Source organism: Artemia franciscana, chromosome 3 (genome assembly GCF_032884065.1).
Source record: "Artemia franciscana chromosome 3, ASM3288406v1, whole genome shotgun sequence".
Lineage (NCBI taxonomy): Eukaryota > Metazoa > Arthropoda > Branchiopoda > Anostraca > Artemiidae > Artemia > Artemia franciscana.
In genome coordinates this window covers 3,900,986-3,919,699 of record NC_088865.1, presented here as the reverse complement: position 1 = coordinate 3,919,699, position 18,714 = coordinate 3,900,986, and the positions used below count along the sequence as shown (strand labels likewise).

Genomic DNA, 18,714 nt, shown 5'->3' with positions numbered 1-18,714 from the left:
TGTCGCAAAATCGCGTGTTTTACAGGGAACATGAGCAGGTGTAAGTCTCCTAGTCATGACTTCTTAACCAGTTCAAGATCCCCAATGCAGTGTCAGGTATGAGACTATTTTTCTTTTAATTGGCAGTCAAGTCAAAATGGATATCATGCAATTTTAGCTATTCATTTACTATCAGCCATCTGTTCCATGGCCAAGGAATTTTTTATCGTTTATGGTAACAACAGATTATGATATCAAAAATACAACTCTTAACCAGTTCTGAAAGCGAGGTGAGAACCTACAGCATATTTTGTAAAAGCCAAAAACTTCAAAATATTTTTAGAGCTAATGCGGGAAATTTTTAGCTGTGCAACCGTGCCTACTGACGACACGACTGCCTGTCTATAGACTATTCTTTGCGGTTGAATGTGTATGGCTATGCTGTTTGACCTTTTTAATTGGATGGGTGAGTAGGGATAAGACCTCGTTCAAGTACTTATCTATCTTATTTACTAAAGTAGGAAAACAGTTCTGCTTTCTCTGTTTTTTTTTGTTTTTTTTTCATGTTCGGTAGTGTTGTGTGTGTTTGTGCTGTTGTATTGATGATTTCTTTTTTCATCCACCTAATTTATGATTTGCAAACTTTTAAGTATCTTTAAAAAAATAATATATACGCGAGGGATAGAGTGACTTCGGGTTGCTGATTAAGAAAGTCAACCGAAAAAAGTCAGAGTTTTCATAGTTAGTAATTACGCTGCAGGAGGAGGGGGTTGTGTTTTGTTGATTCTGAGGGAGTTAACTATCAATAAGTTACACCAAGAGTACCATATAACCCGTTTAAATTGTCGTTTGCAAGTTGCGGGCATGGCGTCGAAACATCCACCCAGAAATTGAATACCAGTACACTAAAATGGGGCTGCGCGATCGCAAAATGTAGTTTTAATAATATCGAAGGATAAAGAATGAGGAACTAAGAATCCATTGTTTAAAGTTTCAATATCTTTTTAAAATCAACATTTATAAAATTAACTTTAAGGAATATTCATAGCTTTCTAACTATGAATAGCTAACAAAAAGCAGCTTCCACTTTTTTTGTAGAAAAATTCTGAAGAGGGTTCGTTTGTGAAGTCAGTTTTGTTTGGAGATTTCGTAATAGCAGAAGTATAGCCTGCTCTAGGCCATTGTAAATTTTTGAATTGCTGATGGTTTCTAAAACTCTTCGGCATAATCCTCATCATCAAACGGTTTCATATTTTTTACACTTTTCCGTTTCTTATTTCGGACTGGTGAAATTTTTCCGCTGCCTTCTTTTATCTCATCGCTGCCACTTCCACTCCCCTCTGCATTCACTTGACTAACTTGAATGATCTGCACTTTAGCCTCCCCGTGTTCTCTGAACCCTTTTGTGTCAATATCAACAGGAAAAAGAGGAGTTGTTGGTGTCACTGTAGTATTTGAATTTTCAAGTTCCATTTCATTGAAATAAAAAGAAAGGAAAATTCCAGCTCCAAGAAGTGCAAGTATGACCACTATTGCTGTGATATAGAAACACGCCCGCTTTTTAGAGACTTCTGGGTCACGCCTATTTCGTCGCATTACCTGAAAAAAAATAAGCATTACTTTTAAATGAGCAAACCCTAACACCTATTAAGCCATGTTTTCATTGTAGTATTTTCAGGTGAATTCGCCCGCACTTTTTGGGTTTTGCTGCAAGCTCCAGTTTTGCTTTTTGGGTTTTGCTGGAAGCTTCTTAAAGCTCAAAAAGCAAATCAAGTGCTTTTGAAGTGACATTTTGTTTTTTTTGAAAAGTCGAATCTGGTCCCTTCAAAAAGGGCACTTTACCTGTTAACGCTAAAGCCCCTGTGGTGCCAATTAGGTATTTTAGAAAAACCTTTTTGTTTTTTCACTGGAAAAATCGAGAAAATTGCCCTCTCCCTCAGATTTTCTTAAAATAACTATCTTCCTTAAAAAGATTGAGAAAAAAACTATTACATCCCTTGGTTTACACCCCCCCCCACACACACACACAGCTCTCATGGCAAGGGTTGTAAGTTAGGCCCCAGGGTGTATAAGGTTTCTATGGAAAGGATGCTCGTATAAACTTCGGAGGGGTCTAAATCGATTGGAAATAAAAATTGATCTTTTTAACAGTCGAAAGTCGTTAGAGGGGAACCAGCCTTCCGTCCCCTTCCACGCCCATCATTTCCCTAAACCCATCCAATCAAAACTCTGAGACACCCATTTTGTTAAGCATATTTAAAAGGTCCAGTAATTATGTCTTTGGGGATGACCCCCCCCCCTGCACAGCTCTCAAGGCAAGGGCTATGAGCTATACTATTTTCCCATTGTTAACATTTAAGGTTTTTCTAGAAAAGGTGGTCATAAAGATATCGGAGAAGGCTCATTTGTAAAAATCGAAAGTTCTAGCTCCTTTATTTAAAGTCAAGAGTGATCGGATGGCAACCAAAGGGATAGTGGCGTTTTTAATAGTCGAAAGTAATTGAAGGGCCACCGGCCTCCCCTCCCCCACACCCTTCATTTTCACAAATACATCCAATCAAAATTTTGAGATAGCAATTTTGTTCAGCGTAGTTGGAAAGTTCCAGTAATTATGTCTTTGAGGATTACAACCACCTCCCCCCTTCCCCACACAGCTGTCAGGGGAAGGGTTGGAAGTTACACCCCAGGGCCTATAAGGTTTTTGTGGAAAAGGTGGTCGGATAGACTTTGGAGGGGGCTCAATGGATTGGAAATCAGAAGTTCTAATGCCCTTTTTGATAGTCGAAAGCAATTTAATCTCCACAACCATCTTTTCCCTAAATCCAAAGATAGCCATTATGTTAAGCATATTTGAAAGGTCCAGTAATTATGTCTGTGAAGATTACAATCCCCCCCCTCCAAAGCTTTCAGGGCAAGGGTTGTAAATTACGCCCCGGGGGTATATAAGGTTTTTATGTAAATGGTTATAAGCTATACAATTTTCCCATTGTTAACATTTAAGGTTTTTCCGGAAAAGGTGGTCATAAAGACTTCGGAGAAGGCTCATTCAATGTAAAATCGAAAGTTCTAGCTCCTTTTTTAAAGTCAAGAGTGATCAGGTAGCTACCAAAGAGCTAGTGCCCCCTTTAATAGTTGAAATTGATTGGAGGACAACCCCCCCCCGCGCGCCTATTATTTTGCCAGACACGTCCAATCAGTATTTTGAGATAGCCATTTTGTTCGGCATAGTTGAAAGGTCTGGAAATTGTGTATTTGAAGGTGGCGACCTCCTTACAGCCCTCAGGGCAAGGGTTGTAAATTATTCCCGGGGGCATATGAGGTTTTTTTTATGGAAAGGGGTGGTCGTATAAACATCGGAAAGGGCTCATCCCGTTGGTAATCGTTGGAGTTCTAGTGTCCTTTTTGTAAGTCAAAGTGATCGAAGGACAACTAGCCCACCCCCCTTCACGGCATATTTTTCTCAAATGCATCTGACAGAAATTTTGAGATAGCCATTTGTTCAAAAATAGTCAGAAGATCTTATTACAGGGCCTTTGGGGTTAATACAAACCCTCAGAGTCTGGTGGCAACGGTTGTAAGTTATGTCCTGGGGGCATAAAAGCTTTTTACGGATGGGGTTGTTGTGTGAACCTTAGAAGGCTCATTTAGTTGTAAATTAAGCTCTAGCTCGCTCTTAAGAGTCAAAAGCGATGGGGGACAACTAGCCCCCCTCACTGATACCCTCTTCCCCTAACGCATCCGATCAAAATAGTGAGATAGCTATTTTTTTCACAATAGTCCAAAGAGCATATAACAATGCCTTCGGGGCGGACACGACTCTCCAGAGCCCCGGGGGCAAGGGTTTTAAGTTTTGCTCCTGGGCCTATAAGGTTTTTATGGAACAGGTGGTCGCATAAACTTCAGATTGGATGGTGCCCATTTGGTCAGGAGTCGAAGATCTAGTGCGGTCCAGTAATTATATGTTTGGGGATAGCAACCCCCCTACAATCCTCAGAGCAAGGTCTGTAAGTTAGACAATACGTTTATTTTTTTTACATATAGTATATTTTATTGAGAAACCTAAGCATGTCTTAACTTTACTTTCCAAAACTACGATGGGCATTCAGGTGAGCCTTTCAGAGAATGTTAAGGTGGGTGTTGAATAAATCAAAACACGTTATGTGTATACGGATTGTTAAAAGGACATAAACCCATGAATGACTGGATATATTAATTAACTTTCACGAAATGACTAGGGAGATTATCAAAAAGGGAATATTTGCATGCTACTACTTCAACTACCACCACTACTGCTTCTCCATTTACAATTCCGAGGGAAAATGTAAACTAACTCAAAAGACGCTATGCGTAAATTGTCAAAGGAGCGTATCTCGAGAATTGATTTTCTACTACTACTACTGCTATTGCAACTATTTGTAAAGATGTTAATACTACTGCTGCTACTAGTACTACCGCTATCACTATTAATACTGCTACTAGTAATACAAATACTGCTACTTTGACTACTATTACAGCTATGCCTAAGGGTCGTAAATACTGGTGGAGGAGGAAGAAGGCCCCTCGAATGTACATTTAGTATGGCTCACCGGTGTTTGGACATGTCTTTGAGTTAAAAACCTTCTCCCTGCAGTGGGTTAAATCGCATGGGGAAGCAGAACACCATCGTGGGAGGATTCTCTATGGGAGGACAACTGCGGCAGGACGGAGGATCCATATTCATGGACAACGAACTCTGTAAACTTACTTTGTACCCCAACTGCTGTGTATCATCTGGTCACAATTGCCAGTCCCAAGTCCGCATATAGGGGGAGGTTTGGGCGTTAGGCTTGCACCCTGTCTCCTGGACTTGCTTCGGCAAGGAAAACTATCTTGCAACGAAAAGTGTCAATCGAGCCTCGGAGATTTCTTGCCAGTCACTGATGACCACAGCTTGTCCCTAGATATCCTGACGACGGTGGTCAAACCACCCGAAAATTGAACCTCCTTGAAAGGAGTCGTATGAAAATTGCTACTTGGAATATTCTGACTCTGAATTTTCCAAGCGCCGAGCTACTTCTAGCTAATAAACTCAAAGCAGTATTCTGTTGCTAATGCTAGCGCTACCGAAACTTATTTGCCAGGAAAAGGTGATAATTTTATCAGTGACAATTACAGTCTAATTCGGTCGGTTACTATCAACACAAAGAGAGCTGGTGTCCGTCTGGCTCTTCATAAGAAAGCTAGAAACGCACTTATATCCCATAATGCCATATAAGAGCATCTCCTCGCAGCCCACCTGAGATACCGTTATGAAAGATTCTTTGTTGTTTTAGTTTATGCACCGACAAATGACATTGATCTCGATGTTAAGGACCAGTTTTACACAGACCTCAAGCAACTGATTTCTTCTGCCCTTTTCCGTGATATATTGCTTCTTCTTGGGGACTTCAACGCTACCACTAGTGATTCCGCAGGATTATAGAAAGACGTCGTGGGCGTGTTGCCCTGGGCGTCACTAGTGACAATTGAAATCGTCTACTTCAGCTCTGCAGCGTCCATCAGCTTGTTATCTCCAACACAGTGTTCAAAAGACCTCGAATTCATCAGTATACTTGGTATAGTAACGAAGGTGTCACATAGGAAATGTTTGACTATATCGTCATCTCTCGGCGATGGAGGTCGTCAGTTTCTAATTGCCGTTCGTTTCGTGATGCTGACTTGGGTAATACTGATCACCAACTTGTAGTTGAAAAAAAAAACGTCCGAACCTGAAATTTCAGAAGGTCGACAAGTGTGTTGGAACGCTAAATCTCCACAGTCTTGATACTCCTCTGATCAGAGAGTGGTACGCAGCTGAGATGGAAAACCGTTTTGAAAGCATGTCTCAGCTTTCTGAAATTGAAGCTATGTAGGATTCGTTTAAAACTGGAGTCACCAAGGTAGCTAAATCAACTCTTGGCATGTAAGTTCAGTTCAAAAAGCCTTGGCTGTCATAGGAGGCCGTGGACATCATTACACTCCGACGGCAGGCCAGAATGTGGGGGGATAAAAAGACCTATCGATATCTCAAAGCTTTCAGGAATAAGCTGATACATAATGATCTCAAGTCGTTCGTTGACGCAACAGCTGATGAGCTACAAGAAGCTGCCACGAGAAAGGAGGTCGGAGCAGTGTACAAACATTTACGTGACCTCTAAGACCAGTGTGCTCAACCAATAGAAAACGTACTTTCTTTGGACGGGATCCTTCTTGCAGACATTGTGTCCATCCTTTGAAGGTGGAATGAACACTTTTCATCTCTGCTTAATGCATCCCATTTCGCTCCATGTATAGTGACTCCTGCCAGCCCTTAACCGGTGATCTGTAATCACCTCGGTACTGTTGACATTAAGCCGTTCTCAGTGGTAGAAATTAAAAAGAAATTCAACGTGACCAATCAGGCCAGTGTGCTCAACCAATAGGAAACGTACTTTCTTTGGACGGGGTGCTTCTTGCAGACATTGTGTCCAACCTTTCAAGGTGGAATGAACATTTTTCATCTCTGCTTAATGCATCCCATCTCTCTCCATGTATAGTGACTCCTGCCAGGCCCCAGCCTGAGATCCGTAATAACCTCATTAATGTTGACTTTAAGGCGTTCTCAGTGGTAGAAATGCAAAAGGCTGTGAAGAAATTGAAAACCGCAAAGAAACTGTCATCTGTGGAATCTCTGAGAGTTGCTAAAAATGATGATGGCACTATCCTGTTATGGCTCCAAATGCCATTTAATACAATATGGGACTCAGTATTCCTACTGACTGTCACTGATTGTGACTTTGCTGATGACAGTACTAGTTGCCAACTCCAAGTCACAGATGCTCATGACTCTAAAAAGGCTTCTGGGTGAAGCTGTCAGGACAGGACTATCCATTAATTGGAAGAAGACGAAAATCTTGGTAGTGCAGCCAAAGTCAGACGGTGACAATTCAACGGGAGTCATCCTACCACTGTGGAAGAGAAAGGTTCCATGAGGGAGTGCAGGAACTATAGAGGGGTAACACGTCTCTTGGTACCAGGCAAGCTATATTCTATGGTTTTGTTGCAGCGATGTTTTGCACATCTCCGATGAAAGTGCAGAGTAGAGCATTCTGGCTTTATACCTGGCCAATCAACGACAGAGCAGATATTGTCCATAAGACAAATCATCCAGGAGGCGAACGACTGCCTTCAGCAAACCTTCATTGCTTATGCCGATTTGAAGGCAGCATTCGACTCACCTGATGGAGATTCTCTCTCGAATATCCTGTCTAATACCGGCCTCCTGTCAAAATATATCCGCTTTCTCAGGGCCATGCATCAAGAGACTGAGAGCTGTTTGCAAGTGAATGGTAGACATAGCGCGTTCTTTGCAGTAAGAACAGGAGTCAGGCAAGGTTGTTCAGTTGATCCTGAGCTATTGAAGTATATTATTGATCATGTTATGACTTGCACAACCGGGAAGTTGAGCTTTGGACTCAATTACGGATATAGAGTTGTTACTGATTGTGACTTTGCTGATGACAGCACTAGTCACCAACTTCAATTACAGATGCTCATTACTCTAAAATCGCTTCTGGGTGAAGCTGCCAGGACACGACTATCCATTCATTGGAAGAAGACGAAAGTCTTGGTAGTGCAGCCAAAGTCAGACGGCAACAATTCCTATTACTTGGCCGCCGGAAACCGAATCAAAGTGGTTGACCACTTCACTTATTTTGGTTCTTTTATGTCATCGGATGGCTGCATCGACCATGAAGTTGCTGCCCGCGCGGCCAAGGCCTCTGCCATGTTTGGCATGCTCAGCCATGTTTGGAAAAAGCCAATGACCAGACGAGTCACCAAAATAAAGATCCTTGGAGGATCAGTCTTTTCGATCGTGCTATACGGGGCTGAAACCTGGCCTGCAATTGCAGCTGTCCAGTGCCGTCTCAACATTCTTCAGTCTAAGTGGCTTTAGACAATCGAGGGAATCCGATGGACAGACTTTGTCAGCAATGACCGCCTACGAAGCGTGACTTCCCAGTACCCTTTGTTCACACCTAGTTGCCAAGCAGACACTTTGTTGGTTTGGACATCTTTTGTGATTGCCTACCTACTCTCCGGCTGGGATTCTCTACGATTTTGAGCCAAACAGTAGTAGATGGAAGCATCCAAGAGGAAGACTCAGGTTCCGGTGGAGTGTTAGTCTCGGGAATTTCCTGGACCAAGCTGGAATTTCGCTGTCTGATACAGACTTCCTTGCTGCAGACCACCCCACGTGGAAAATGCTGACGACGCTCTCAACGCCACCTAGCATAAGGATTAAGTTAGTAAGTAAGGGATGATCTTAGTCACATCACGCCATCTGTTTGCAGGTTTCCAAAGGATGTAACGGCAAAAACCTTTTGAAACAGTTTGGGGTTCGAAGTTGAAAATAACAGGGCTTGTTGTTGGGGATGTTGAACTAACCAAAAGAAAATATTTGCATCCTAATCCTATTAGGTCTACCAATACTGTTACTGCTGCTTTTATTAGTACTACTTCTGCTACTATTACTGCCACTAAAGTTAAGGCTGCTACTAATGATTTCAGTGCTATTACAACTACTGCTGCTATTAAACTAACGATATTAAGGCGAAAAATTTGAGAAAAATTGAAATTGTATGAAACTAAATCGAGAAACACACTTTGCCTACACACATTGTTAAGAGGACGCACCAGAAATGCTTCGGGAACGGTTGATGGTATTCAGTTTAAACTTTCAGTGTGTGTTAAAGGGGATGTTGAGTAAACCAAAGATTCTATGTGCATATTGCTAATAATGCTATTACAGCTATTGTTACTACGCTTGCTAAAAGTATTAAGGTGAAGCTGTCAAGGAATATTTAGGCTAATGTTGAATTAAATCAAAAAGTTCATATGTTTTTAAGAGTATAAAGAGATTTGACGGAAAGCGGCCCTCCTCCCAGGCCCATTTTTTTCCATCCAGTTCAAATCTTGAGAAAGCCATTTTATCAGCATAGTAGAACGGTGCAGTAACTATGTCTCTAAGCATATTGCCGTATGTCAAACTCCACAATTACTTAATTAGCCAATTATGCTTTAAAACTAATTGTGCTCTAAAAAAATCAAAGGCACTGTGTAATTGGTGGCCAATATCCAATAAGATACCTCAGCAATTAATCGGGAACGACTGTAGGGTATTAAGTTGAAACTTTCGGGGCTACTACTATTAATACTTCTGCTCATTCACTTTAAATAAATCAAAAGAATGCAAGTGCATCTAAGTGGTCAAAAAGCCTTGAAAAGATTTTTGGGAATGATATTATGTCTTATTTTTCATGTTAACTTGAGGAGGTATAAAATTAAATTAGACAACACGATTTGTGTCAGGATTAAACGTTGGTGAAGCAGTTTCTCCAACATAGAAATAACAAGCCAAACTACGGATTCTTATATAAAAAATCGTACAGATATAGAATACTTTTTTTTCCACAAAATAAACTAAGTCATGCAAAACGAACAGACATTATGTAAAAAAAACTTTTTCCACAAAAAAAGTTTTTCAAAGAAAAATAGAGCTCCATTAAACCAAAAATGAGCAGAAATGAAGTCTAATAATCTTTCAAGCATAAAACTACCACAAATCATCATCAATAATTAAATGGAAACCAAAACGAACAGAAATTACAACAAATAACTGGGTCAGACTCAAAACGAGCAAAAATTAAAATGAGAAGGGCTGACAACACCGATACCTTCTGAAGACCAGAAAATGATTTGCACTTTACTAAAAAAGACAAAAAACAAATGACCAAGGATTGACAGTTTAATATAAATATAGTGATATTTATTCCATAAGGTTTCAATAACCTTAATTTATTAAAGTCAAAAAAGTTAAAACAAAAAATTCTCAGTCCAAAAATTCTAATTCCAAAAAATTTGGAGTGTAAAAGATTCTAAGTTCCACAAAATTCTGAGTCCAAGAAATTCTGAGCCCAAGAAATTCTAAGTCCAAAAAAGGGAGGGGGAAAATTTTGAGGGAGGGGCATTGGGGCCCTTGGAGGCTGTAGGGTTAAAAGATATACGACTTCATTAATAATGAGTTTATGCATATCTCCAATACTAAGCAATATTTCCGAAAAGACAAGAAAAATTTCATATAATTATCATGACTTGAATATTAAGTTAAGATCAAATATTTATTAATCATGCCCTGACAGGAATATGTATGTCATTCTCCCAAATTTTTACAGAGATATTTACGAGTTTTGCAAATTATGTAAGCGTCGGATACCAGTCTGGATATGCTAATGTGTAAGTAGGTCAATGCTCTAGTTTAAGCAAGCTTTACCGCCTCAGTGGTCTTACCGCTGGAGGTCATATAGCAAAACTAGTAAAGTAAAAAAGGGTAAAGGGTACGGCATTAGACTTTACAGTCCGTACCGTCGGTGCTGATCTCCGTTTCTTGGCCCTTCAGCCAGGAAGTGCAATGGGGGGTTGGGGGCCAGCCATCCTGTGCTTTCGCACACCCTTCCTGTTTACCTTCCCCAGATTTCTCCCGGTACCCATTTAGAGCTGGGTCTACTCTGGCTAAGCTTACATAGTCACGCCACTGACCCCCGTCCCAAACTGAAGAATTGGGTACACTGGGATTCGAACCCGCGTCCTCTCAGACAAAGGATCCCGAATCCAGCGCACCAACCCACTCGGCCAGGACTACTAAAGTCCAACTCCCTCGCGCAAAAAATCCCCAGACAAATCCACCCTACTGAAAATTTCCCTTGGACAACTCCCCCAAAACATACGTCAAAATTAAGCCGCCAAAGAAAAATTAACACTAACAAAAAGGATTTTGCACACTCTTTTTTTTTGGAGGGGGGCTTGAAAATTTTTGGACAAGTGAAAATATTTTTTTCCTATGCGGCTGCTTCAGTGGTACTCTATTGCTGGTCGTTGACAATACCTAGTTTATTGTATGTTTTCAATCATTTTTTTTGTACATTGGAATGATAAACACTTGCATCATATTTTCAAAAAAGTGAAGATGAAATATTCCAAGATAGTATGTACACTTGATAAAGTTATCGTTGTATTGAATGCTCACAAAGATAAATATTTAAACTATGAGACAAGCATAAATGGATATCTTATTGGAAATGTATGCGTGCGTTGTGTTTACAGCGAGTGATTAAATTTCTTATGGTGGATATGTGAGAGCAGCATTTCAAGATAAGCTAGTACTCAAGGATAATGCAAGCCTGAAACTAATAGTTATTGATGAGGGTCAACTTATTGTTAAAGGTTCTGGTAGGACGTTAACCGTTGACGGATCCGATCTCCATCTTTCTGGTATTATTTTTCAAACGAAAGCAAAGGAAAAAAGAATGCCTACTGCTGCACTAATGTCTTAATGCATCTCTTGTCTGTGTGCAAAAACTGCAAACTGTGTTAAATTAATTTGCTAATAGACAGTGAAATTAAAGGCAAAATAAAAATGGTATAGACGGAAAATATAACAACGGCGTACAAAGATGAATTGCTGAAAAAAACTAAGCACAAGTAAACATCATTACTATCATTGATCGTATACCGACAGATATTGTCAATGAACCAAATAATACCCAATGGTGAAATTTTGGATGCGATTGTAGCAGAAACCATATTAAAACTTGTTTATCATCTCAAAATTTAATAATTGTCATGTCAAGAAAAAAAGAAATTAAGTATTTTATGGAATAGATTCAAAGCATTCATTTTTATTTTTACGATGCTATTCTACATGTCGTTATTTCAATAGAAACGTTTTGTGCACTACTTTGTTGTGTTTCCATTATTGTTCAGGGGATTCTAGCAAGTCGGACTTTAAGAATGTTTATTAAAAAGTCGGAGATGTAAGAAAAGAAATTTTCAGAGACAGATACTACTAGTCGGCTCATAGGTGGCATATTCGAATCTAAGTTTGGTTAATAGGGCTTTTAGAAAAGCCTCTGAGAGATAAGCTTGATTTGATTCCAAAATCCGGACACACAAGCAAACACCCACTCAGACGTAAAGGCACACAGAGAGAGAGGAGAGAGAGAGAGAGAGAGAGAGAGAAAACACCTACAAGCACAAAGACAGACACTTTGCAGGCAAACTGTGTCTGAGGCACGCACACAGGTCAGACACACAGGTACAGAGAGAGAGAAAGAGAGATAGAGACGAAAAAAAACACACTGAGTCAGACACAAACTCACAAAGACAGACAGAAAAACAATCAAACAGCCGCAGAGACACACTGGTACATAGAGAGAGACAAAAAGAAAACACATAATCAGACGCACAAAGAGAGTTCAGACGCACAAAAGGCACAGAGAGAGAGAGAAAGAGAGAGAGAGAGAGAGAGTGAGAGAGAGAAAGAGAGAGAGAGACAGACAGAGAGAGAGAACCAAAGAGCCGCTCAGATACACCGACACAGAGAGAGAGAGAGAGAGAGAAAAACACCTAGAAACACACGGGGTCAAATACCTAGAGACAGACACAGGGACAAGCAAATATTTGCTTAGACACAAAGGCACAGTTAGAGAGACAAGTGAACAGCTGCTTCGACACACTGGCACAGAGAGGAGACATAAGCAAACAGCCGTCAGAGAAAAAAATACATACAACTACACAGACTCAGACACACAAACTCACAGAGACAGACAGAGAAATAAGTAAACTACCACTCGGACACAGGTACATGGAGACAGAGAGAGAGAGAAAGAGAGAGAGAGAGAGAGAGAGAAAAAAAACACATACAAACACTCAAATTCAGACACACAAACACACAAAGACAGACACAGGGGACAAGCAAACATCCTTTCAGACACACAGGCACAGAGAGACAGACAAAAACGTCTACAAACACAAAGAGTCAAACACGCAAAGACAGACACAGGGACAAGCAAACACCCGTTCAGACAAACATGCAGAGAGAAAGCGAGAGAGAGAGAGAGAGAGGGGGGACGGTGAGGGAGAGAGAGAAACAAGCAAATATCTGCTTCTCTCTCTCTCTCTCTCTCTCTCTCTCTCTCTCTCTCTCTCTCTCTCTGTGTAACTGCGTGGTAGAGCGGATGTTTGCTTGTCCACGTGTCTGGCCTTAAGTGCTTGTATATCTGACTTTATGTATTTGTAAGTGTTTTCTCTCTCTCTCTCGCTCTGTACCTGCGTGGTTGAGTGGATGTTTGCTTGTCCCCGTGTCTGTACTTAAGTGCTTGTATGTCCGACGCTTTGTATTTTTAGGTGTTTTCTCTCTCTCTCTGTCTCTGTATCTCTCTACCTATGTGTTTGAGCGGGTGTTTGCTTGTCTATGTGGATTTTGAAAAAAAATACACCTCATCTTTCTCAGGCTTCGGTAAGAGCCTGCTAGTAGTATCTGTCTCTGAAAATCCCTTTTCTTGCATCTTCGAATTTTTATAAAAATTCTAAACATTCCACTTGTTAGTGTATCCCGAAAATAATGGAAACATAACAAATTAATGAATAAAATATTTTTATTGGTATAACGACATGTAAAATATCATCGTAAAAATGAATGCTTTGCATGTATTCCATAAAATACTTCAATATTTTCTTCTCTTGATATGACACTGATTCCATCTTGGGGTCATATGGAGTTTTAACATGGTTTTCGCTACAATCACATCGCGCCTATCATCATTTGTATTATTGGGTTCATTGACTATATCTACTGGTATGCAATCAATGGTGTTAATAATGTTCACATGCGCTTTGTTGTTTTTTCAACAATTTATCTTTATATCCCATTTGTATATTGTCTACCTATGCCATTTTGATTTTACCCTCGATTTCATTGTCTATTACCAATTTATTTCTACATAGTTTGCAGTTTTTGCACAAAGACAAGATATGCATTACGACATTAGTGGAGCAGTAGGTATTCTTTTTTCCTTTGCTTTCATTTGATTGCTAATACCAGAAAGATGGGGATGGGATGTGCCAACGGGTAACGTTTTACCCGAACCATTGGCAAGAAGTTGACCTTCATCATCAACTGTTAGTTTCAGGCTTGCATTACCTTTGAGCCTAACTTCTCTGGAAACGCAACTCTCGCATATCCACCATCATAAGAGTTGATTTTTTTCGATGCCTCAAAGGAATTTAGTCTCTCATCGTCAGGATAACACGCCAATACATCTCCAATTAGATCTTCATTTATACTTGTCTCGTAGTCCAAATATTTGTCTTCGTTAGTATTCAGCGCAACAATAACTTTATCTTTGTGCACATACTTTCTTGGAATATTTCATCTCCACTTCCTTATAAAATAGGATGTAAGTTTTTATCATTCCAATGTACAGAAAATACTGATTGAAAACATAAAATGCACTAGATAGTGTCGATGACCAGCACTAGAGTACCGCTGGGGCAACCGCATCAAAAAAAAAAATAATAAAAAAACAATTACCACCAGTCAAAAAGTTTATAAGTCCGAAAAACTCTGAATCCAAAAAAATCTGAGTCCTTAAAATTTTAAGTCCGAAAATGGGGCAAAGGTTTGGGGAGGGGCATTTGGGCCTTTGGAGGTTTTAGGATTTCCATATCATCGCTTAAGATATATACATCTTTATTAATTTCGACTTTATTCATATCCCCAATTCTAAGCAATATTTAAAAAAGACAAAAAAATTATTCATATAATTATCATGACTTGAATATTATGTAATATAATAAATGGTAACTTCTTTAATTCAGTGAAGATTAACTATTGATTAATCATGTCCTGTCAGGAATATGTATGTCATTCACCCTCGCTCTTTGCGCTAAAGTATTTTTAGTAATTTCAACTATTTATTCTACGGCCTTTGTGATTCAGGGGTTATTCTTAAGGAATTGGGACAAAATTTAAGCTTTAGTATAAAGAGAAAAATATTGACGAGGGGGTGAAACCCCTCATATACGTAATAAGAAAATACGAATAGGCTATAGAAGTTCGATACGTTAGTTAATTCGTAAGTTATGTATATTTTTTACTAATAAGAACGTTCGTAAAAAAATTAAGGTTCTATTTGCCTTTTTTGGTAACCAAAAAATTGGAGGGCAGCTAGGACTCCTCCCCCGCTCATTTTTCTCAAAATCGTTAGATCAAAACTATGAGAAAGCCATTTAGCCAAAAAAATTAAAAAAGCAAATTTCGTTTTAATTATTCATGTGTGGAGAGCCAAAATCAAAACATGCATTAATTCAAAAACGTTCAGAAATTAAATAACAAAAAACAGTTTATTTTAACTGAAAGTAAGGAGCGACATTAAAACTTAAAACGGACAGAAATTACTATGTATATGAAAGGGGATGTTCCCTCCTCAACGCCCCGCTCTTTACGCTAAAGTTTGACTCTTTCTCTCAGCTCTACTTTTTAAAACAGTATAAAACTTTAGTTTGACTCTTTCCTTCAACTCTACTTTTTAAAACAGTAAAATACTTTAGCGTAAATAGCGGGGCATTGAGGAGGGAGCAGCCCCTTTCATATACAGAGTAATTTCTCTTCGTTTTAAGTTTTAATGTCACTCCTTACTTTCAGTAAAAACAAAAAATAGTTTTTTTTATTTATTTTCTCCAGGACCAATCTACCTTTCCTTGATGAACAAATAACTAGTTAAATGGGGATAAGTCTATTTGTTAAACAGCAAAAACAGATGCAAAATTTTTGATATTTTGACTACATATACAGCGGTCGTCATCAGCAGAAACACTAAACTATTGAAACCAACATATTTATGCAGGACACAATAGTAACTTCCAGTTCGTTAACTAGATTTGCCTGAGAGATTAAAAAAAAATAGCCTCCTCGAAAGTCTTGAGTTATAAATGTTTTCTTTTATATTGCTTATAGGTAAGTTCAATTTCTAATGAAGGGGGCAAAATCTTCTCTTTTCTAATTGTAAAAGAAATGTTTTTGAATTTTTAGTTATTCACCTGGTTGGCACATTATTTTTGGCACATAAGACGTTTGACGGCTGTATTACGAAAAATAATGCCCATTTATGGTCATCAGACAGACCAACGTCTTGCTTCTGCGAAGACAAGAAGGAGATTTAAAGTTAATCAGAGAAATAAGGTCATAGCAATAGAATGTTTTTGTTATAATCATTAGCAGCAAATCTTTCATAAACTATTTCAGGAACAATTATGGGTATATGCCTATGCCTGGAATTGGGGCCATTTTAAAAGAAACATGTTCAGAAAACAATTGTTACTTGTTGATATGGAGAAAAATTGTAGTTAACACATTTTGAAGGTGCTTCCACTATCTTCCCCCCCCTATTGTATAAATATATACCCCAAATTATATATTTTCTGTTCATTTTGCCTTGCACCACTCTTGTGTTTACCAGTGTACTCCTAAACTAAATCAACGCTAGCAAAATCAAGAAACGCAAAGGGCATGGTAAATATATATTTTGGGCTATATTTTTGGAAATTAGGTGAGGGGTAAATTATAGTTGAAGCTCCTTCAGAATTTGGTAACTACTTTTATGCATATTATGAACTAAAAATTGTCTTCTTAACATATTTCCTTCTTAGCAGCCCCAATTCTAGGTTTGTACTCAAATCATATTTCTGGAAGTGAACAGAAAGTTTTACTCTAAAACGTTTACTATACATTGTCCAAGTAGTTTGATGACTCTAAACAGGCTTAATGACTCCCAGATATGATAAGTGTAGGAGTTGGTAAAAATTTGCAATGCACCATCAAAAATCAATCCCGTAATCTTTCTTGTTCCGGTACAAGTTATGATGATTCATTACATCTAAATTACAATAAAAGCTTACGATTTAGTATTCCTCCTATACTCTTTTATGAAAACAAATCACCTTGACTCTCAACTACTAAACTGATAAGCCTGTACGGTTGATTGCATGGCCTCCTCTTATCTCTTGTTGCTAACAAAAAAACTAATATTTTTTTTAAACAAAGGCGTTAACCAATGTGTAAAAGGATTCAGAAAACCCTTATTAGGACTATGCTGTTTGGTTATATCAATTATTTTGGGAGAGGGGGGAACTTGGTCTTTGGAAAGTAGCAGCGTAAGACTGTTAAAAAAAGATAGCTATCGTTTATCTTTTTATTATGTCCCAGAAAGTTTGAGCAATAGAGATTGAATGGGGGTAGATCTGTGTTAAATTTTCGCCCATGTCTTTCACGGTATAGCTATTTTTTGTTCTAACATTTGACAGGGTCTTCCCCTACCTTTCTGGTAGTGTCCTTGCATTATGTTATGTAAATTTTGCTCTGGTGTTACTTTTGAGGCTTAATAAAAATTTTAAGTACTTGCTTAAAATGTTAAGCATTTCCTCTGCTGCTTCTTCATGGCCTAGGGGCGCAGCTGAGAAACGATGACTGATGAGCATGAGCTTAGTACTCCTCTCCTCTTAGGAGAAGAAAGTCAAAAATTATGCTAAAGCCTTTATCTAAATAAAAAAGGGTAAATAATGCGAATGGAGTGGTCATCAATCTGTTCGTGGTAACAAACTGTAAGGAAGTAGCAATGCGGCTTAATAGTAACCGAAAGTCTAAGAAACATAGTCCTGATAACAACAGATACATTAAAAGGATAGAATATTGATGCTTATTCGAAGCATGTAAAATTGCGAAGGAAAAACAGAAGCCAACATTTTGTTATAAACTTTATTTTAAGAATAGCTCATTCTACAACTGATGGGGGGAGGTCTCCTGGCTCCCTCTTGAAATTTTAATTGTTTCTGGATTTTGTAGCACTTTTTATTAAAATTGTCAAAAATCCATTTTTGTTACTGAAACCACTGAAATTACTGAGGAGGAGTCTGACTCATCACCCTCAGACTTTATTTTTGTACAATTTTGTTTTTTGAAATGAAGCTGTTTGTTGATAATTGAAAACTGATTTAAGCAAGACAAACTTCCGTAAATTTCCGTAAAATGTTAGTTGATATTTAACTTTTTCGATATTTCTTCAAAGCCTCTTTCAAGTTTCCTTCCTGCAGTTAAGTTTGTGAAGTAAATAATTAGAGAAAGTAGTGCCCTTTCTTTCTGGAGGGGGTTGATTCAGACATATTATATCCAAATCAAGTTGTTCGAAAATAGCTTCTGAATCCTTGAGAAATGAGTCAATAAGCTCATTTGGGCTAACAGAAACACACAAGTGTGAGCATGAGTGTTGACTGCTATTATATATTTTTTTTTGTAATTGGGCTCGCTGTTTCAGTATTCGATGAATTATGTCTTGCCTTTTTGTATGGATGTAAGTGATTACTATCACATCAAAATCAATCTCTTCAAAAAAATCATTAGAGTCGCTCAGTTTCTTTGAATAAGTTCGTCAATAACTTGTGGGGTTTTGTTGAGTTCAGCGGTTGATTGCATTGCAGTATTCGCGGATGGAGTAATCATATGACAGTTGAACTGCTTGTCATCGATTCCCACCTGCTAATTGCAATCCAAATGTTTTTGCCACCTGCGCTAAATTCTGCTCTTTTGGAAGTTTTATTGTTACCATTTACTGTCAAAATAACAGTGTAAACCAGAAATGTCCCCAGAAATCAAGCGAAATTAAACATCAATTTTAAAGTTTTAATTTTTTTTCAAGAACATTTGTATCCCCCTCCAGGAAAAAATGCCAAGTCCTGAATAGGACCCTGAAGAGTATATTTTCAATTTCTATCTGAGGTTCACTTATTTCCTTTTAGTTAGGAAGGGAGGAAGTGGTGCTGTTTAATGTCAAATATCCCTATTTT

The 18,714-nt window shown here is 38.6% G+C and overlaps 1 long non-coding RNA gene across 1 annotated transcript; it reads right to left on the bottom strand.

Annotated features, from left to right (window-relative positions):
- Positions 1-978: 978 nt before the first annotated feature.
- LOC136024773 (uncharacterized) lies at positions 979-16,844 on the bottom strand. The gene is made up of 2 exons (XR_010616905.1): positions 16,774-16,844; positions 979-1,578 (listed from the first exon to the last, which is right to left on the bottom strand). It is a non-coding gene; the product is annotated as an uncharacterized LOC136024773 (long non-coding RNA).
- Positions 16,845-18,714: the final 1,870 nt, after the last annotated feature.